Source organism: Lynx canadensis, chromosome C1, assembly GCF_007474595.2.
Source record: "Lynx canadensis isolate LIC74 chromosome C1, mLynCan4.pri.v2, whole genome shotgun sequence".
NCBI classification, from domain to species: domain Eukaryota; kingdom Metazoa; phylum Chordata; class Mammalia; order Carnivora; family Felidae; genus Lynx; species Lynx canadensis.
The window spans coordinates 108018660-108037416 of record NC_044310.1 but is presented as its reverse complement, the minus strand read 5'-3'; the positions used below and the strand labels follow the sequence as shown (position 1 = coordinate 108037416).

At 40.9% G+C, this 18757-nt stretch overlaps 1 protein-coding gene across 2 annotated transcripts in view; it reads right to left on the bottom strand.

The window, feature by feature from the left end:
* PLEKHB2 (pleckstrin homology domain containing B2) overlaps window positions 1–9699 on the bottom strand; it is a 43493-nt gene extending 33794 nt beyond the window's left edge. Inside the window, exon 1 of one of the 2 annotated variants that reach the window (XM_030323573.1) lies at window positions 9596–9699. The gene's annotated coding sequence lies outside the window, so the exon portion shown is untranslated. The remainder of the gene's footprint in view (window positions 1–9595) is intronic. The other variant, XM_030323572.1, reaches the window with a different exon arrangement.
* Between the last annotated feature and the right edge of the window lie 9058 nt (window positions 9700–18757).

Genomic DNA, 18757 nt, shown 5'->3' with positions numbered 1-18757 from the left:
CTCTCTCAAAAATAAATAAACTTTAAAAAAGGAAAAAAAAAAAACATTTACAATTATATGGCAGCAACAAGCTAATTTCCTGCATGTACAAAACTCACATATAACAAATGATTATCATCAGGCAGTTCACAAAAAAAAAACATAAATGAGCAATAAATTTGTAAGACATTCAATTTATCTCTCAATTCAAGAGACAAAATTCAAAACACAAGTTAACAATATTACCTATCAGATGGGCACAAATGAAAAACACTATTATATCCAGAAAGGAGTATGTATGATGGCAGGAACAAAAAATGTTGCAAACTTTTGGGAGGAAACTTTGACAACATCTATCAAAATTTTAAATGTTCATAAACTCTGACCCAGCGATTTCACCATTACTAGGATTATACCTCATTGATACATGTGCAGAGGTTCACCAACATATCTGTGTATTTGTGGTAATATCGCTTATACTGGAAAGAACTAGCTCCAATCAAAGTGCCCCACATCAGAAGACCACTCAAAGGATACCCACCCTCCACACGTGACAGATCATTTCGCAGATGTTTAAAAGGGGGTAGAACAGTATGTGCTGATACCTGCGTAATTGTTTTGTGGAAGGAATCAAAGAAACTGCTAAGGATGTGCATCTGAAGAGAGGAGAGAGGCAATGCTGGGTATGTATCAGAAAAGTGACTATTCAGTCCTATTACACCTTTTTTGTGATATTTCAAGCCCCCAATGCAGGGCTTGAACTAACTAATGAGATCAAGAGTGGGACGTTCAATCAATTGAATCACCCAGCAACTTCTATCCTTTTTTTTTTAATCAACAGATTTTAGAGGCGCCTGGCTGGCTCAGTTGGTAGAGCGTGCAACTCTTGATCTCACGTCATGAGTTTGAGCCTCATGTTGGGCATGAAGATTACTTAAAAATTTTTTTTAATTAAAAAAATAGATTTTTTTTGGAGGCTGAAATTATGGGCCACTTTGGTTCTCTACTTTAGCATTTTTAGGTATTCTCTTTAAGGGTTAGCAAAACAGAGCAAAAGCCCAAGTAGGCACCTGAAAAGAACAAATTAGTCTCCCCACCTTTAATTTTTCCCGCATCTAAGTACGGCTAAATTCTCCCCTCTCCAAACCTTTGCAAAAAGAGCTCCACAAGCTTGGTTCATCCTATACTCCAGCATCTCCAAAATCTCATACTCTAAAGGTTCTTAATGTCCTTGCAATTTCTGCCAACTCATGCTATCTGTCCTCACCAAGAAAGGAAGTTTTCCATCTTTCCCCATTTTTCTCCCACATATTTAGATGCTCAAACAGTCCCAGGTGAATGAGAATCAGAAAGGCAATGTCTCCCCCTTTCCCCCAGTGGATATGCAGGTGCACTGGCAGGGAAACCCACCCTAATCCAAGGCTCTCTGTTAGGCAAAATGAACGTTTCTTTATTATTTAAACTGGGTTGAACTGGTTTCCTAAAACTTGGAGCCTAAAACATCCTAAAACAATCATTTAGTTCCAAACGGACACCACCATATTTTCATGCAACACATATCCTTTGAGTGCTAATATGTTCCCAGCCTGTGGTAGGCACTAAGAACACAGCAGGGACCAAGCCAAAGTCCCCGTTTTTACGTACTTATACTTTAGTAAAAGCAACAGGTCAAACTTATAAATTAAACAGATGGGTGATGCAATGTTATAGACAGCATTACATCTCGAACAGCTGTGTTATTACCCCAGAACATCAAACCACATTCATTCATGCCAAATCCTAGGTAATTATAGTAAAGTGTCTACCATCGTAACATGAATTCTCAGTCTGTATTTCATGTGAAAAAGAAAATATCTGGGAATAGGCCAAAAATTACTAGCAGGTATTGGGAGCTACCAAGTCACAATACGATTATTATAAAACTTGGCTGCAGGGGCGCCTGGGTGGCTCAGTTGGTTAAGCGTCCGACTTGGGCTCAGGTCATGATCTCACAGTCTGTGAGTTCGAGCCCCGCGTCGGGCTCTGTGCTGACAGCTCAGAGCCTGGAGCCCATTTCACATTCTGTGTCTCCCTCTCTCTCTGCCCCTCCCCTGTTCATACTCTGTCTCTCTCTGTCTCAAAAATAAATAAACGTTAAAAAAAAAAAAAAAAAAAAACCCTGGCTGCAAAGTTGTCCTACAACTTTGCTGGTACTTCAACAGCTGGTGGTTGTGTAAAAATGTGGAGCAATAGAAAGATGTTTCCTGAACTTTTCTGGTAACTTTTTTGTATTCTCAAATGATTCTTGATATCATTTTGACTCTATTTGCTGTCATTCATAATAGTCAAAATGTCAGACCGGTGTTAACACTGGTAAGAACACCTTCATTGGGGCACCTGATTGGCTCAGTCAGTCAGGCACCTGACGCAGATTTCAGCTCAGGTCGTGATCATAAGGTTCATGGGATCAAGCCCCGAATCGGGCTCTGCGATGACATTGCGGAGCCTGCTTGGGATTCTCTCCCTCTCTGAAATCCCCTACTTGCGTGCCTGCTCTCTCTCCCTTTCTCTCTCTCTCAAAATAAATAAACATTAAAACAAAAAAACAAAAAAAACCTTCATTTACTCAAAGGTCTTTTAAGAAACTGAGTCCAACAATTTTACATACCTGTAAAACCAACCATTAACAACGCTAGCACCCCTGAAAATAGAGTGTCAAAAAGGAAGTTCCAAATAAAACCTTAAAAACCTTGAGATTTCCTATTATCTACCAACTGCATGGGTCAACATCTGAGTTACTCATGTTCTCTTTGGTACTGCCTTGGCGTAAGCCTGGGTTTTACTTTTCAGGTATCTGGCACTCAAGGTATGTCAACAATAGGAATCTGATCAGCTGACTTGGGAATCAATTTCAGACCATCTGAATAAAAATTCAAAAGGAAAAAAAAACAACTTCTACATCAAGGGGACATCGTAAACATACCTTTGGTGTGCTTATGTAAAATAATTCAAAACCATTAGAGAAAGAGAAAACTATTATAACAAGGTCTAAAGAAACTTAAACTGGAATTATCAACAGAAACTCGTGACTTTTTGAAAGGGTAATTCTGTAGACTCAAGTAGCTTCTTATCTGGTATCATCCTGTCTATCTTTAGTCATTATGTGGGACAATTTCACATGCACCCCATGTCCAGATTTTTATCTGATACTGGTCTTCTCAAAAAGGAGTCAGTGCTCCTTGAAAATCAGCTGGTTACAATTTAGGGACAGGAAACAGCAAGTTGTGCCTACTGTCAAAAAGCAAAGACACGTGGCACCTGGGTGGCTCAGTCAGTCATGATTTCAGCTCAGGCCATGATCCCAGAATTGTGGGATCAAGCCCGGCATCAGGCTCTGCGCTGAGCATGGAGCCTGCTTAAGATTCATATCCTCCCTCCCTCTCTCTCTCTCCCTCCTTCCCTCCCTCTCTCTCTCTCCCTCCCTCCCTCCCTCCCTCTCTCTCTCTCCCTCCCTCCCTCTCTCCCCCGCCCCTGACCCTCTCGCCTGCTCATGCACACTGTCTCTACAAATAAAAATGTAAATTAAACTTTAAAAAATTAAAGATGCTTTCAGGAAGGAATGTCTTTAGAAAGGATTAAAAAAAACCAACCAGCTGAAGGAAGAGCATCTAATAATGCCAAATCGAAAACAATAATTATAGTTCATTAGAACCAACTGAGGATGAAAGGCATCCTAAGAATAAAATGATGACTAAAACCAAATACACTGCTATAGAATGTGTTAGAGAAAGCACACAACTTCCGATGTGAGTTTGGATTTCACCCAACTGGGGGCCCAGGGGAGGGGGGTGTTAAAAGAAAGTTTAAACGCTCTGACTTGTATAATACCTTCTCCTCACTTGATAATTCAAATGGTTATTATGGTAATAATAAGGGGTATTTGTTGTGTTTACCAAGATGCCACAATTTCTTTTTTAAGACAAAAAGTCTAGACTTCTGAGTTAAGGGCTCAAGTGTATAAAACTTAGCAGTAGAGAAGACTGTAGGAATAGACTTCAAACCAGCCTAAAACTTAAACCACTGGAGAGCAGGACTTTTAGGAAACAAACCTGGAATTCACACCCGCAGGAATACAGAGTCCGGTTACTTGTACCTGCTGGGCAGGCACTCACAAGCCAGTCTCCAGAAAAGTCAAAAAGAAGAAAATATTAAAGCCCCATGATAATGAAAGCCTCCTCAAGCACCCTGTGGGATCTTCACTCTAGTCAGGCAATATCATCCACACAGCACATCTTAGGGGGACTGAGGCAAGGGCATTTTGCCATCTAGCAGACACAGCAAGGTGGGCACTCAACTGAAGGCAGGAAAACAAGTTCTTTACCTTCACTGAAGAGATGTGTGTCCTTTGTGACTACTAGCCTCTTCTGTCAGGCACCAGTTTGTTATCACCAGCACCATATGCAGCATATTGCCTCATCAGCCTTAGTCTCAGCCTCCAGCAGCAAGAGCAACCTTGCCTCTGGCTCCCAACCCACAAGCAACATGTATGTAACACAATACAGAACCTCCACACTATGCCCTATAAAGAAGATAAACCAAGGGCAACAAGTTCTTAAATAAGCCGTTGCCAGTACCTGGCTCCTTAAATGACCCACCTCACCTAAGCTGGACCGAAGCTGTTATCTGTCTAGAATCCATACCCTGCCAAGCTCCTGAACCCTGACCAGAACAGAGGAGACACTGTCACTCAGTCCTGCCTTCAGCCTTACAGAGCACTCACATGTCACTGCCTAAAAGAGGTATCCTACTATTCATTGGCCTAGGCCAATTCCTGATCCTACTAGCCTGCCCTGCTTTGAAGTTACCTAGAAACAGTGCTGGGGCGGGAGAGGCAGACTTCAAACATCCATTTTTTAAATTTTTCTTTCTGTGTTAAACAAAAATATTACGGTTATGTAAAATCCGTGTTTTTATCACTAAACACTGTAATTCACAGGAGAGTTATTTTCAAAGAGAGAAGACACACAGTGATATTAAAATGAGAATCCAAGACAAAAGATATACCAATAATGTCAAGATTACCCATGCTAATGACTGCTTTGCTATTTTCAACATTAAAGATGGATTATTAGGAGCATAAACAGCTAACTCTGCTCCCTCCTGAAATGCAACTAAAATGAGTTAAGGGGAAAACAAAGCATAAATCACAGAGAGACCAGCAGCAGAGACAAAAACAGATGACCCATGTTCAAATCCTGACTCACTCACTTATAGATAACTTTGGGCAAGTTATTTAACTTTTCCAAGGCTTAGTTTCTTAGCCCATATAATGAGAATACCAACACCTACTTGATAGATATTTGGAAAATTGGGTGAAAAAACATGTAAATATTTGGCATAGTGCCTGACATTTACTAAAATTCAAGAATTGGTAGCTGCTCACGCAGCAATTACTATTATCACTATTACTTCCTCACTAGCACATGAATAAAATTTGCCCAAAACATTCCAGAAGACAGAAACACATTAGGTGGCTTCTCAAATGGCTTAGAAGACTTAATAAATTAAGATGCTCTTGAAGGTCAAAATTTGAACATATATACACTAGAAGTAAAAACAAAAATCTTGTAGACAAACAAAAAACTTCCCTGAATACAGAACCAAATCCATCTTTAAAGGAACAGGAATATTTTTTTGCCTTACTTTGCTGAAGTCCACATCACTTCATAACTTATTTCAACGCTTCACTCTTTATATCCTGGAGCAAGATCTACTGCATAAACGAAAACTCATCAGATAAAAGTCCTGCTGTTGGGTCTCAACAGAATAAAACACCAGCAAACTAGCTGCAAAATACCCACATTACACACATGCCAGAAAACCTATAGGAAGTTTTAAACATAAACCATATTCAACAATTCATATTTTTTTTTAAGTTTATTTATTTTTGAGAAAGAGAGAAAAAGCAAGCATGAGCAGGGGAAAGGTGGGGGGCAGGGGGGAATTCCCACACAGGCTCTATGCTGTCAGCCAGCAGCCTGAGGCAGGGCTTGAGCTCATAAACCATGAGATCATGACCTCAGCCAAAATCAAGAGTTGGACACCTAACCAACGGAGCCACGCAGGTGCCCTTCAACAATTCAAATTATTTTAAATGTGAACTGAAATCATTTTAAAAGCACTGAATCCAAAAGAGATTAATTTAAGAGGTAGAAAGAACATTGCCTTTGGAATCTGTCAGTTCTGAGCTCTGCCTTTTACTAACTGGTATGACTTTGAGCACAATACTAAACCTCCCAAGTTTCACTTTTCTTCTTACCTGTACAACAGGACACTACTAGTTATCTCATAGGGGGTTAGTGTGAGAATTAAATGAGATAATATGCCCAAAGAGCCCTGTAGGTGCTCCAAAACTGAGAACTGCTATAATTACGTTACTATTTTAAGAAATGCAATTTAGAGTTGCGTGTCTACAACTGACTCATTCACAATATCCTGGTTCCTCTAGTTAGCCCTCTCTGTACCTTAACTGTAAAAGTTCCTACCTTTTCAAAGGGAGGAAAACTCTGTTCTTCAAAAATAATAGTGTAGGGGAAGGGCCTGGGTGGCTCAGTCAGTAGAGTGTCCAACTTCAGCTCAGGTCATGATCTTGCGGTTCATGGGTCCGAGCCTGCTTAGGATTCCCTATCTCCCTCTCTCTACCCTCCCCAGCTAGAACTCTTGTCTTTCTCTCTCTCTCTCTCAAAAAAAAAAATAAACCTTAAAAAAAAAATGATAATGTTAGGGGCACCTGGATGGATAAGGTGGAGCGTGCCACTCTTGATCTCAGGGTGGTAAATTCGAGCCCCATGCTGGGTGTAGAGACAACTTAAAATCTTAAAAAAAAAAAAAAAAAGTTTTTTTAATGTATATTTACTTATTTTGAGAAAAACAGAGCATGAGCAGGGTAGCGGCAGAGAGACATAATCCCAAGCAGGCTCCATGCTGTTAGCGCAGAGCCCGATTTAGGGCTCAATCTCATGAACCATAAGGTCATAACCTCAGACAAAATGAAGAGTTGGATGACTGACTGAGACACCCAGGTGCCCCGAAAAAAATTATTTTTCTTTTAAATTATAACCATTTTTTCTTAGGTTTATTTTACTTATTTTAAGAGAATGAGAGAGAGAGAGAACATAGGAGGGGCAAAGAAAGTAGGGGGGAGAGAGAGAGAATCCCAAGCAGGCTCCCACTGTCAATGTGGAGCCCAGGCTCGAACTCACAAACCACGAGATCATGACCTGAATGGAAATCAAGAGTCGGATGTTTAAACAACTGAGCCATCCAGCTGCCCCCCCAAAAAAGTTTTTAAATAACAATAATGTAAAGGCAACAAGAAGTCCCAAGTGTACCCTAAATACAGGGGACAAGAATTGGGTGAGCCATCATCACTCAGAGGTCAGTGTAGCGTTGGCACTACAACCATTGGCAGTAGCAACCACTTAACAAGCCTAATACAAGTACTCATCAAAGGGCAGACAAACTAGACAGATAAGAAAGTTCAACTGTCTGTGCCCATGATCAAATTCAGAAGCAAATATACAACCAATAAAACATGACAGCCCACTTTTTGTAACATGTTTAATAGTTTATTTTACTATCTGCAGTTTTTTGTAGTTAGAGACACTAACCATTTTTAATTTCTTTACACATCTAGAAAAAAGAAAAAAGGCAGAGGTAAGGAGAAAGAAACCAAATATTCCTGTAGGGTGGCAAACTGGGAAGCATAGCATAGCCTCTAGGGAGAGTCAGGAAAAACTAGTATCTTCCAGAAGAATAATAGGACTATCACAACAAGAGTGGTATCTGTTCTTTCTATACCACTGATGCACACATTTCATAAATTCAGTCCTTGAGATTAGGAATTTTACTTATAAAATGTACTGACATCATTAAAAATATGCTAGTGAAGAACCTTTGTCAGATTCTGAGTTATTTTCTGCAGCCTCCCTTAGAAAGCATTTACTGAACACTACCTCATCTGCCAGGATGATCCTCCAACATATGTTGGATTTCTGCCCTCAGAGATCAGATCAGTATGCTGCTGGGGGGGGGGGGGGTGAAGAGGAGGAGTCAAGTAAAAAAATCACTACCAGGAAGAGGAAACCCTAGACATTCTCGTTCCCATGTACAGGCTGGCCCTTAGTAACCTGGCTGCACAAGCACATATAGGCAAATATTTTGGTCATTGATTTGTTCAACAAATAAAGAGAGCCAAAGTAAACAGGCAGCTAAACAGTCCCAGCTCGGCCCTAATTCCCCTCGTGACTTCTGACAACTCACTTCCTGCACTGGCACTGGTTTCCTCAAAGACCAGGAGACCCTTTCCTCCCTTTAAATACAAGGGAACTGCCTCTGGCAGTGGCTCCACCCCGTCCTAGTCAGAGGAGGTACTTAAAAAAAAAAAATTCTCAGGGACTTGGAGTCAATGGTGTTGGGAATTAATCACGGTGCTCTAGATTTTTTGGTAGTGTGACAGTCGTACCTCATTCCCTCCACTTCCCTGAAAAAACGGGAACTTACTATTCGTTCATTTACAAAGCCTCTTCTATGTAATTTACTCTACATTTGAGATAAAAACAAAAAACTCTATGTCAACACTAAATAAACCCCCGCTGAGGTTCAGAGTTCCTGATCTGGATGAATGAAAGGATCACATGTGGAAAAAGTACAACCAAGGCCCTAAGACTGCACAGCTAAGAGTAGGTGAAACGAAGCGGGGGCCGAGCGCACCCGCGAGTGCAGAGTTTCAATGCCGTTCTGGATTCCTTAAAGAGGGTGCGATCTCCGTGCCGGAGGGGAACGAAAAGAGCCCAAGTCTCCTCGACCAGACAGCCGGCACTAGGACACCCGAGCTGGAGGAAAGACAGCGGGACGGGTGGGAGCACTTGCGGGGAGCGGAAAGGCAGCGAGCCGGCCGGGAGAAACTGCGGGAAGCGGAACGGCTGCGGGAGAGCTCGGGCGGGGCTGGGAGACTCTAGGGGAGGCTCTGGAGAGGCCAGCACCAGGGAGGGGAGAGGGCGCGGGCCGAGGGCAGTCCCTGCAGAGCGGCGCGGAGTTGGGCGGCTCCAGCCTGGTAGAAGCCGACGGTGTCCGCTCAGAGGGTCGCGGGGTGGGCGGCTCTAGGGAAGGCTCTGGAGGGGCCGACACGGTGGAAGAGGAGGGCGCGCGCAAATGGACGGCTCTAGCAGAAGCTCTGGTGGGGCCGACACGAGCAACGGGAGAAAAGAATGTGGGCCGGGGGTCAACTCTGAGGGGCGCCGAGTGGGCGGCGCTAGAGGAGGCTCTGCTGGGACCTACGCCCGGGAGGGCGTCCTCTCGGAAGGGTGCGGTGCTGGGCGGCTCAAGGGGAAGCTCAGCAGGGACCGACGCTAGGGAAGGGGAGGGCGCGCAGAGCGGGGCAACTCTAGCAGAGGCTCTGCAAGGACCGACACTGGAGAGGGGCGGGACGCTAGCCGAGAGGGGGTCTTCTCGGAGGAGTACAGGGCTGAGCCCCAAGAGAGGCTCCAAAGGGACCAACCCCAGGGGATGGGGAGAAGAAGGGGCGCAGGCGGGTGGGTCCGGCTCGGGGTCGCCGGAACCAGACAGGGACATTTACCTGCGAACTATCGGGCCGCCGCCGCGGAGCACAGAAGCAGGGCGACAGAGCGCAAGGACGCCGCTGAAGCTCTCTGGCTGCAAATGCCCCACGCCTGCGTCCTGGCCGCCGTCCAACGTCACACCGCCGTGGCGCATGCGCCTGGCCGCGCGGGGCATGCCTGGAATGGTCTTGGGGGCCACGGCGGAGCCTCGGTATTCGCGGGGAGGGGAGAGGAGGAGAGGGGAGGGGAGCCGAGGGGAGGGCAGGGGAAAGGAGAGCTGGAGAGGGAGGGGAGGGAGCTGGGACATCCTCAGTTCTGCTGGAGTGGAGGGAGGCTTACTTTTCAACTGAAAAGGAACTGTTTGCACCCTGATCTTGCATCTAAATATAACCCTCCAATAAAAAGAGCCGTGGCTCCTTAGAGAAATGAGTGGCTCTAGAGGTGGGGCAGGAAAAGTACAACCTAGAGTGTGGAGCTTGATGTAGCGACAGAAGTAAGGAATGCTCAAAAAATAAACCGTGGAGGCGTGTCATAAGATACAGAAGTCAACCTGAAAGAGCTCTCCATGGCCAAATCTGGAACAATTTGAGCAGCAAAATAAGTTATACATAATTGGATTATAACTTAGAGTGTAAAACAAGCCCTTCTTTTGTAAATAAATGATTAAATAAATTAATGGGAAGAAAAGTTTTTTTTTTTTTGTAGAGGAATTCTAATTAATCATCCTCCATTATGAGGGGCTATTAATCTCCACCCACCCACCCCTCAATCTGCATAATGACTTCCTCCCAAAGAGTAAAGTGTGAGAAGGGGGAAAAATAACTTTACAGTGGAAAAACCTGACAAACGCTACTCAACCATGTGATCAAGGTTGACATCAACAGTGGCAGTAAGTCATGTTGGTAATACTTAACCCTGACATGATGTAATGAGAATGTCACTTTTCCTGTGCTCTTCCACCCCAGTGGAATGAGAAAAACATCAGGCAAATCCCTATTGAGGGATGTTCCACAAAATACTTCACCAGTATGCCTCAAAACTATGAAGGTCATTGAAAACAGGGAATGACTGAGAAACTGTCAGGTGCAGTGAGGGATCCTAGATGGAATTCTGGAACAGCAAAATTGACAGTGAAAAAAATTGGTAAATTCCAAATAAAGTCTTGACTTTAATAATAATTACTAGTGATTTTTAGTTTTGAGAATTGTGCCATGGTTATGTGAGATGTAAGCATCATGAGAAACTGAATATACTAATTTTTCTCTGCAAATTTAAAATTATTTCAAAATAAAAATTTTATTTAAAAACAAAGAAGGTAATGGAGGGGAAAAAGAAATGTTAGTTATCTTTACTGAGAAACTTTTATGGTGCTTTTAAGCCCCTGTGGGGCCTCTAGGGTCAGGGTTGGGACACTTCCTGGAAAGTGGCCTGAGGGAATCTTGGGCAACTCTACTCCTGAAAGGTAAGTACCGTGTAAACATTTATCAAGCTGTGCGCTTAAGATTTGTTTTCTTTTCTGTGATAAATAGCAAACATGTAACTGAGTTAATTTTTTTTTTTAAAGATCAAATTGATTTTATTCGAGGATTCATGAATAGGGCAGCATCCTACCTAGCAAATAGAAAGGAACTCCAATGAGCTGTAGAAAAGGAAAGGTTTTTAAAGGTGGAAAGAGGACAGAACAGGAAAATTGTTAGCAAAGAATGCATTGTTTCAGGCAAGGATGCCTTCCTAAGGGGATCTATCAAGCAGATTAACTCACTATGCTGACCAGGTAATTCCATATTGTATGGTTAAAGGTTACATTCCTGGGAGGTTAAAACTACACTTAGGTATTAAGTCTTGGTTTAGTAGTGTGGAATTTGGCACAAGTGACTCCCTTTGGGGACTGGTCTCTCATTTTTAACATCTGCATGTAAACTCTTTCTCTCACGCACACGCGCGCACGCACACACACACGTTTTAAATTTTAAAAATTGGAGGAAAGGCCTGTAGTTAATGGGCTTCAAAACTCCAAACTGAGATGGCAAGAGCTCCTGTCTTAACCTCGCTTCTCTCTGGGAAAAGAAATTCAGGGTGGGGAGTCCTGTGATACTTTCCAATCTAATGTTTTGTAAAATAGTGTGACTTAGTCAACAAAGAGTTCAGAGATTGGAGTCTTCTAGAATTCTTCCTGGTCCCCACTACCCAAGAATAAGTCTGAGCAAATTACCTGACATCACTGAAGTTCATGACCATCTCTCAGTAAAGTGATAAGGCTAGCCCTATCTTCTGTGTTAATCTTAGGTATCTTTCAAGGCTTGGAGTTGAAATGTCCCAAAATACACAAGCATTTTGTCTTTGAGCAATGGGGCTGTGGATGACTTATTTCTTCATACTTTTCTGTATTTTCCAAATTTTCTTCAATTAATCACTTGACTTTAAATCACTGAGACAACAGGAAAAAGGTAATAATTGAATCCAATTTGGTTTAAGTGGATGTTCCAGGAGCTGGAGCAGGAAGTGTCTCCTAGTAAGTTTTCTGGTTTAGTAAAATTGGCTTGCTTCCTTCCTTCCTTCCTTCCTTCCTTCCTTCCTTCCTTCCTTCCTTTCTTCCTTTCTTTCTTTTCCAATCTCTTTAATCTGAATTCAGGTCAAAACAGTTCTCTTATGCTATTAATACACTATTCCACCATACATAGCAGAGCTCACAAGCACTCACCATCACCATGTTTTGTGCATGGTTACAAACACTTTATTCAATAAAGGTGAATTGAAAAATCACAGTGTGCCAGTCACTGGTGATACGAACAGCAACTTGCAGATCCTAATCAGCCTGGACTACTGGGACTCCATAAGTGGAAGCAGGAGGTAAATGAAAGTCTCCTCTGGAGTGTCCTGACATGCTCTCAAATCACCTAAGTCATTTTGACACCAGCATGCCCAACTTGCTGCCACTAGGCCTGGTGCTGCATTTGATCTGAGGATGGTTGCAGGGCACTCTCACGAGGAGCAGTGCTCAGTAAAATTGGTTTTCTGTCCAAGTTTACTGACAAAGTATAGGAGGAAAAAGGCCAACTGTGGAGGTAAGAATACCTGCTTTCCAGCCCCATATCTGCCAATACTGAATATGTGTCCTCCGGTCCAGAACTGAAAGAGGGCTTCAAGGAACCACGCTAGGACTCCATATTCATTGGTCGCCTTGCTCCATGGCTCCATAGAATTTGTGGTCCTCAACTTGGTCAAACCAAATTATGTGCTCCCTTTTTTGCCCTGTTTACTAGTACTAAAATTGAAAAAAGAAAATGTTAAGTCTTTTGTGGTTAGAAAAGAAAATCTAAATAGGAAATGCGGGTGCCTGGCTGGTTCAGTTGAAAGAGCATGGGACTATTAGTCTCAGGGTCATGAGTTCAAGCCTCAGAGATTGGGTGTAGAGATTACTAAAATACATACATACGTAAGTACATAAACTTCAATAAAATAAATAAGACATGAAGTAATATGTCATGTCTCTCCATGCCACATCCCACTTTATTTGGAATGGAAATCTTCTAGTGAAAACAGACTTGACTTTTGGGTCAAGCTAAAGTGAAGTCCAGCCCAGGACTAGGAAGCTCTTTCACTCAGCTTGCTATACCTTTGCTCTACCTAGACAGAAATTCTGAAACGGTCTCTATTGGGTAGGAAACAAAGAGTTTTTGCATACTTACATTTGACTTTATTTTGCCCTCAACATCTACTGAAAAGCCTTAGTTTTCTTCAGACAGTTGAGCCGCTTCTTTTGGGTTTTTGCCCACTATAAACATGAAACTGTCCATGCACACGAGAATGGGAAAGAGAGCTGTTACTGTCCCTGTTCATAGGCTATTTCTCACCACCTTTCCCTCTCCCTCCTCACACCTGCTCTGCCTATTTAAACCATTTACATTAAAGTGAGTCCCTCTCCTCCCTCATTCACCACGGCCTCTATTACTACTTCAGTTTGCTGTGTTGCTTGTTAAACACCTAATATCTATTTCATAAAAGTCTAAAGAGGGAATAGAAAACCAAAGTGTGTTTTTGGTCTGCCATCTTGAGTGAGAAGCTTCGGACCCTAATTGCTTTCTACATGCTCAACTGTCTGTAAATATCTGGTCAACCAATAGTATCCTTAAGTTGTTTTCCAGGACTATTCAGGATTCCTTCTTTTAAAAATACCTTTTCTTGGGGCACCTGGGTGGCCCAGTAGGTTGGGTGTCCGACTTCAGCTAGGTTATGACCTCATGTTTCTGAGTTCAACCCGCATCGGGCTCTGTGCTGACAGCTCTGAGCCCTGAGCCTGCTTTAGATTCTGTGTCTCCCTCTCTCTTTGCCCTCCCCCACTCACATTTTTTCTCTCTCTCAAAAATAAACATTAAAAAAATAATAAAAATAAAAAATAAAATAAAATAAAAATAACTTTTCTAGCCTGGCTGGCTCAGTTGGTAAAGCATACAACTCTTGATTTCAGGGTCCTGAGTTCAAAGCCCATGGTAGGCATGGAGACTACTTAAAGTAATAATAAAATTATTAATAAAAAACAAAATAAATAATAATAATAGTACATTAAAAACACATTTTCTTTTACCTTAACAGGGTTTGGAAGGGAAGAGTAGATCCCTATGTTTAATCCAATATGCTGAACCAAAACAGTTTTGCACTCTTAAAAACTTTGCCTCCAGCTAGATAGTAAAGGGAAAAAAGTGCTGTTCTCCTATTAACTCCTCAAGTTTTATGCAGAAGGAACTCAAACGGATTGACATGAAAAACCCTAAGACTCCAGTATAAAAACAGGCAAAAAATTATGAGTAAATCATTCACACAAGAGAAAACACAAATACAACAAATGAATCTTGTAAATGAAGCTTGCCTGTGATCTAACAAATGCAAATTAAAACAAGTGGTTTTTCAGTGATCAAATTTTAAAAGGTTTTTAATGAAATGTTAAATACAAGGATTTGATGAGACAGTGAGTGGCATACAGTGCTTGTGCAACTATAGATTGGTGCAACCCTTCCAGAGTTAAATTTGATATAAGATTTAACATAGAAGTGTAGCATAGTTCGTACTCTTTAAGCCAGTAATTGTTTAGGGCAATGATCCCATAATAAACAGACTCTGGTCAAAAATTATTTACAAGGATTATATCAGGTGCATAAGAAATAGAAGTTAAAACAATTGTGAGATGACATTACACATTCAGCTTATTGGCAAACATTTTAAAGTTTTATACTAAATGTGACAAATACGTGAAGCTATCAGAGCTTGTATCTTACTACGGATGGTGTAGCTTATTACAAGCCTTTAGAGAGCAATTTGGCACTATCTAGTCAGTTTTAAGATGCTGGTACCCTGTGAACAAATAATTGTGCTTCTCGATAAATACTGTAGAGTAGTATTTTCCAACTTTTTGACTATCGCCTACATAATGAATTTACTTCATAACCTAGTACATAATATATGTAAAAACATATATGAAAAATGAGTGATGGGCATTGAGGAGGGCACTTTTGGGGATGAGCACTGGGTGTTGTATGTAAGCAATGAACCACGGGAATCTACTCTTGAAGCCAAGAGCACACTGTTTACACTGTATGTTGGCCAACTTGACAATAAATTATACTAAAAAAACATATATATGAAGAGTTACAAAGTAATACTTAACCATACTCTTGTGCTAGGCACTCTTTTATTTTGTTTTCCAGTCTAGTTCACTCTAAAATGCAGGCAATAAATGACTAGATTGATTTCACAATGTGGGGCTGATATTGGGTTGCTGTTCAAGAGAGAGCTGCTCTGATTATGTACTGCTGTGTACCAATTCACCCCAAAATTTAATGCTTTAAAACAGCAATTTATTGTTACGGTGTCTCATAACCTAGACTGATATTTCCCTTTATATTAAACAGTAAGATTTGAGTGAAAAAACCTTATTGGAACTTCGGTTGCTTGTCAATGACATGAGTGATTTCTTTCCCAAGTAGGATAGTAGTTTTTGGATATTAGAAAAGTATTTCCTAAATTTTTTGTGCTATTCATAAAGGGAAAGCTATAGACATTATCCCCTTTGAAGTTTAATCTACATTAATATTTTCTCCATCTTATTCTTTTTTTTTATTTTTTTAATGTTTATTTATTTTTGAGAGAGACAGTGACAGAGTGTGAGTCGGGGAGGGGCAGAGAGAAAGGGAGACAGAATCTGGAGCAGCCACCAGGCTCTGAGCAAGCTGTCAGCACAGAGCCTGACACAGGGCTTGAACTCACAAACTGCGAGATCATGACCTGTGCCAAAGTAGGACACTTAACCAACTGAGCCACCCAGGCACCCCTCCATCATATTCTTAAGTTTACAAAATTGGCAAGCAATAAATTAAGCCTTGTTTAGTATTATTGGACAAGTTGCATGACGTAGATAGTCCTACCATGGTCAGAGTTCAGGCTACAATGTGACCTCATGGATGGGAGGCAGGAAAGGAAGCTCTTGCAGCTTAGTGTTATAGAGCATTTCCGCCAGGCAGGTCCAATAGCCCCAAAGAGCCTCAAAGAGCCTTAGGGCACAGGCAACAGTAAAACACAATAACTAGGAAGGGATAAGTTTTTGCGTCTTTTGTTTTTAACAAATTTCTATAACCTAATCTTAATAATTGTGCTTGCCAAGTGTCTTGCCAAATTCTGAAAATGTATCCTTTGGCTTTCAGGAGCTAGTTCAAACCATTGTAAGCAGGCCCCAGGCACCCTACTGAATTGGTTCAGCTGTTCTCCTGATGATAGATGTGTGGACTTCTTTCAATTTTTGGCTATTATCAATAAAACTGCTATGAACATTTTTGTACAATTCTTTTGAATGGATGTATGTTTTCATTTCTTTTTGGCAGATACCTACAATTTATTAGGCGATAGGACAGGTGTATGATTAGTTTTTTAAGAAACAAGACTTTTTCCCAAAATGATTATACCATTTTACACTCCTGCAAATTTATGAGATTTTATTTATTTATGATTTAATTTTAGAGTATGTAATACATTCATATATTTCAAAGGAAAAACAAACCTTGAAAATTATTCATCTCTTCCCTGTCTTCCATTTGCTCAGGGTCCACTCTGTCCGTAGCCTCATTACAGTAAATCACTGCTGTTAGTTTCTTGGATTTTAGAAATTATGTCTGTCTTCATACACAAGTAAATACATAGTTTCATTTCCCCTTTTTACATGATGTTCTTTAACAGTTAAAGAACATCATGATGTTCTTTAACACAGTTGAATAGGGCTACTGTAACAAATACCACACAAAAAAACAGCTTAAATGACAAAAATTTATGTTCTCCCAGGTCTGGAGGCTGGAAGTCCAAGATCATGGTGCTAGTAGGGTTAGATTCTCCTGAGGCCTCTCTCCTTGGCCTGTAGATGACCCCTTCACACTGTGTCCTCACATGGCTGTTCATACATCTGTGTTGTCTGTATCCTAATCTCCTCTTCTTATAAAGACATCAGTCAGATTGGATTAGGGCCCACCCCACTGACCTCATTTTAACCTGACTATTTCTTTAAAGGCCCTATCTGCAAATACAGATTCTGAGGTACTGGGGGTTAGGGCTTCTGCATATGAATTAGGGGTGGGGGAACACAACTCAGCCTGTGAAACAGTTCCATCCTTTGCCTTGTTTATTTAACAATCTACCTTGATGGTATCTCCATTTCAGTTTATAGAAAGGTTGCTCATTTCTTTTTTGAGTTATGGAGTAATTTATTGTATAGATGAACCAGCCAATCAGTCCCCTATTGATGGACACTAGGGTTGTTTCCAATATTTTGCTACTCTAAAAAATACTGCAATGTATGAACTTGCGCCTATTTCATTTTACACCAGCAAGCATCTCTATAGACAGATTCCCAGAAGTAGAATTGTTGAGTCAAATATTTTGTGTATACTTGTCATAATACATCAAGTGGTCCCTTCTACACTCTAGCAATGTGCCTGCTTCCCCACAGCCACATTCATAAGGTGTACTGTCAATTTTTTGGATGCTTGCCAATCAAATGGGGGAAAATACTATCTCAAAGAAATTTAACTTGCATTCTTCTCTTGAGTGAGGTTGGATTTTTTTCATGTGATTAAGAGCCATTTACTTTCTTTTCTGTGAACTCCCCTCATTGTTTTTTTATTGAGTTGTAGGATTTTTTTTCTTATTAACTTCTGAAAGTTCTCTATGCTAGGGAGATTACCCTTTGTCTATCATATGTGTTGGAACTATTTATTCCTTGTTAATCATCTGTCTTTTGACTATGTTCATGGCACTTTTTGCCAAACCAAAGTTTTTCATAATGTGGCTTTTGGATTTTGAACAGGAGTTAGAATGGCTTTATTTACTCTAAGATTAAAAAGGATTTTTTCCCATGTTTTCTTCTTGTTCTTCTTATACATTCATATCTTTCTTCATTTGGATTTAATTCTAGTATAGTGTAAGGTATGGACCCAATTTTATGTTTTTTCAGATGGCTATATTTTTGTCCCAATGCCATTTATTGAATAATTGATCTTTATCCCTGGTGACTTCCCAAAATTATTTGGGTGTATTTCTGGGTTTAACGTTATATATATCATTAGTCTGTGTATTAGTATTTCAGTGACACACTGCTTTATTGAGGCTTTTATTTAAAAAAATTTTTTTAAAACTCATGACCCCAAGAGTCAGATGCACTACTGACTGAGACAGGCAGGTGCCCCTTTAATGAGGCTTTTAAATATGTTTTCTTATTTGGTACGTCTAGTTGCCAGCTCCCTCCCTATTACTCTTTATTTTCAAAGTTTTCCTGGCAGATTCTTTCTTTTAATTCTTCTTGATTATTTCCTAGAGGTAAATTAGAATCACTTCATCTAGTTAAAAATAATTATTGGCGTTTTATAGGAATTGCATTTAAATTTGTAAATTAACTTAGGGAGCATTGACATCTCTTTGATGTTAAATCCACTTTTCCAAGAATATGTTTTTCTCCACATGTTTAAGTGTTCTTTTGTGCCATTCAGGGATTATTCAAAGTTTTATTCACGTCAATCTTGTGCAATTCTTTTTTTTTTAACGTTTATTTATTTTTGAGACAGAGAGAGACAGAGCATGAACGGGGGAGGGGCAGAGAGAGAGGGAGACACAGAATCGGAAACAGGCTCCAGGCTCTGAGCCAT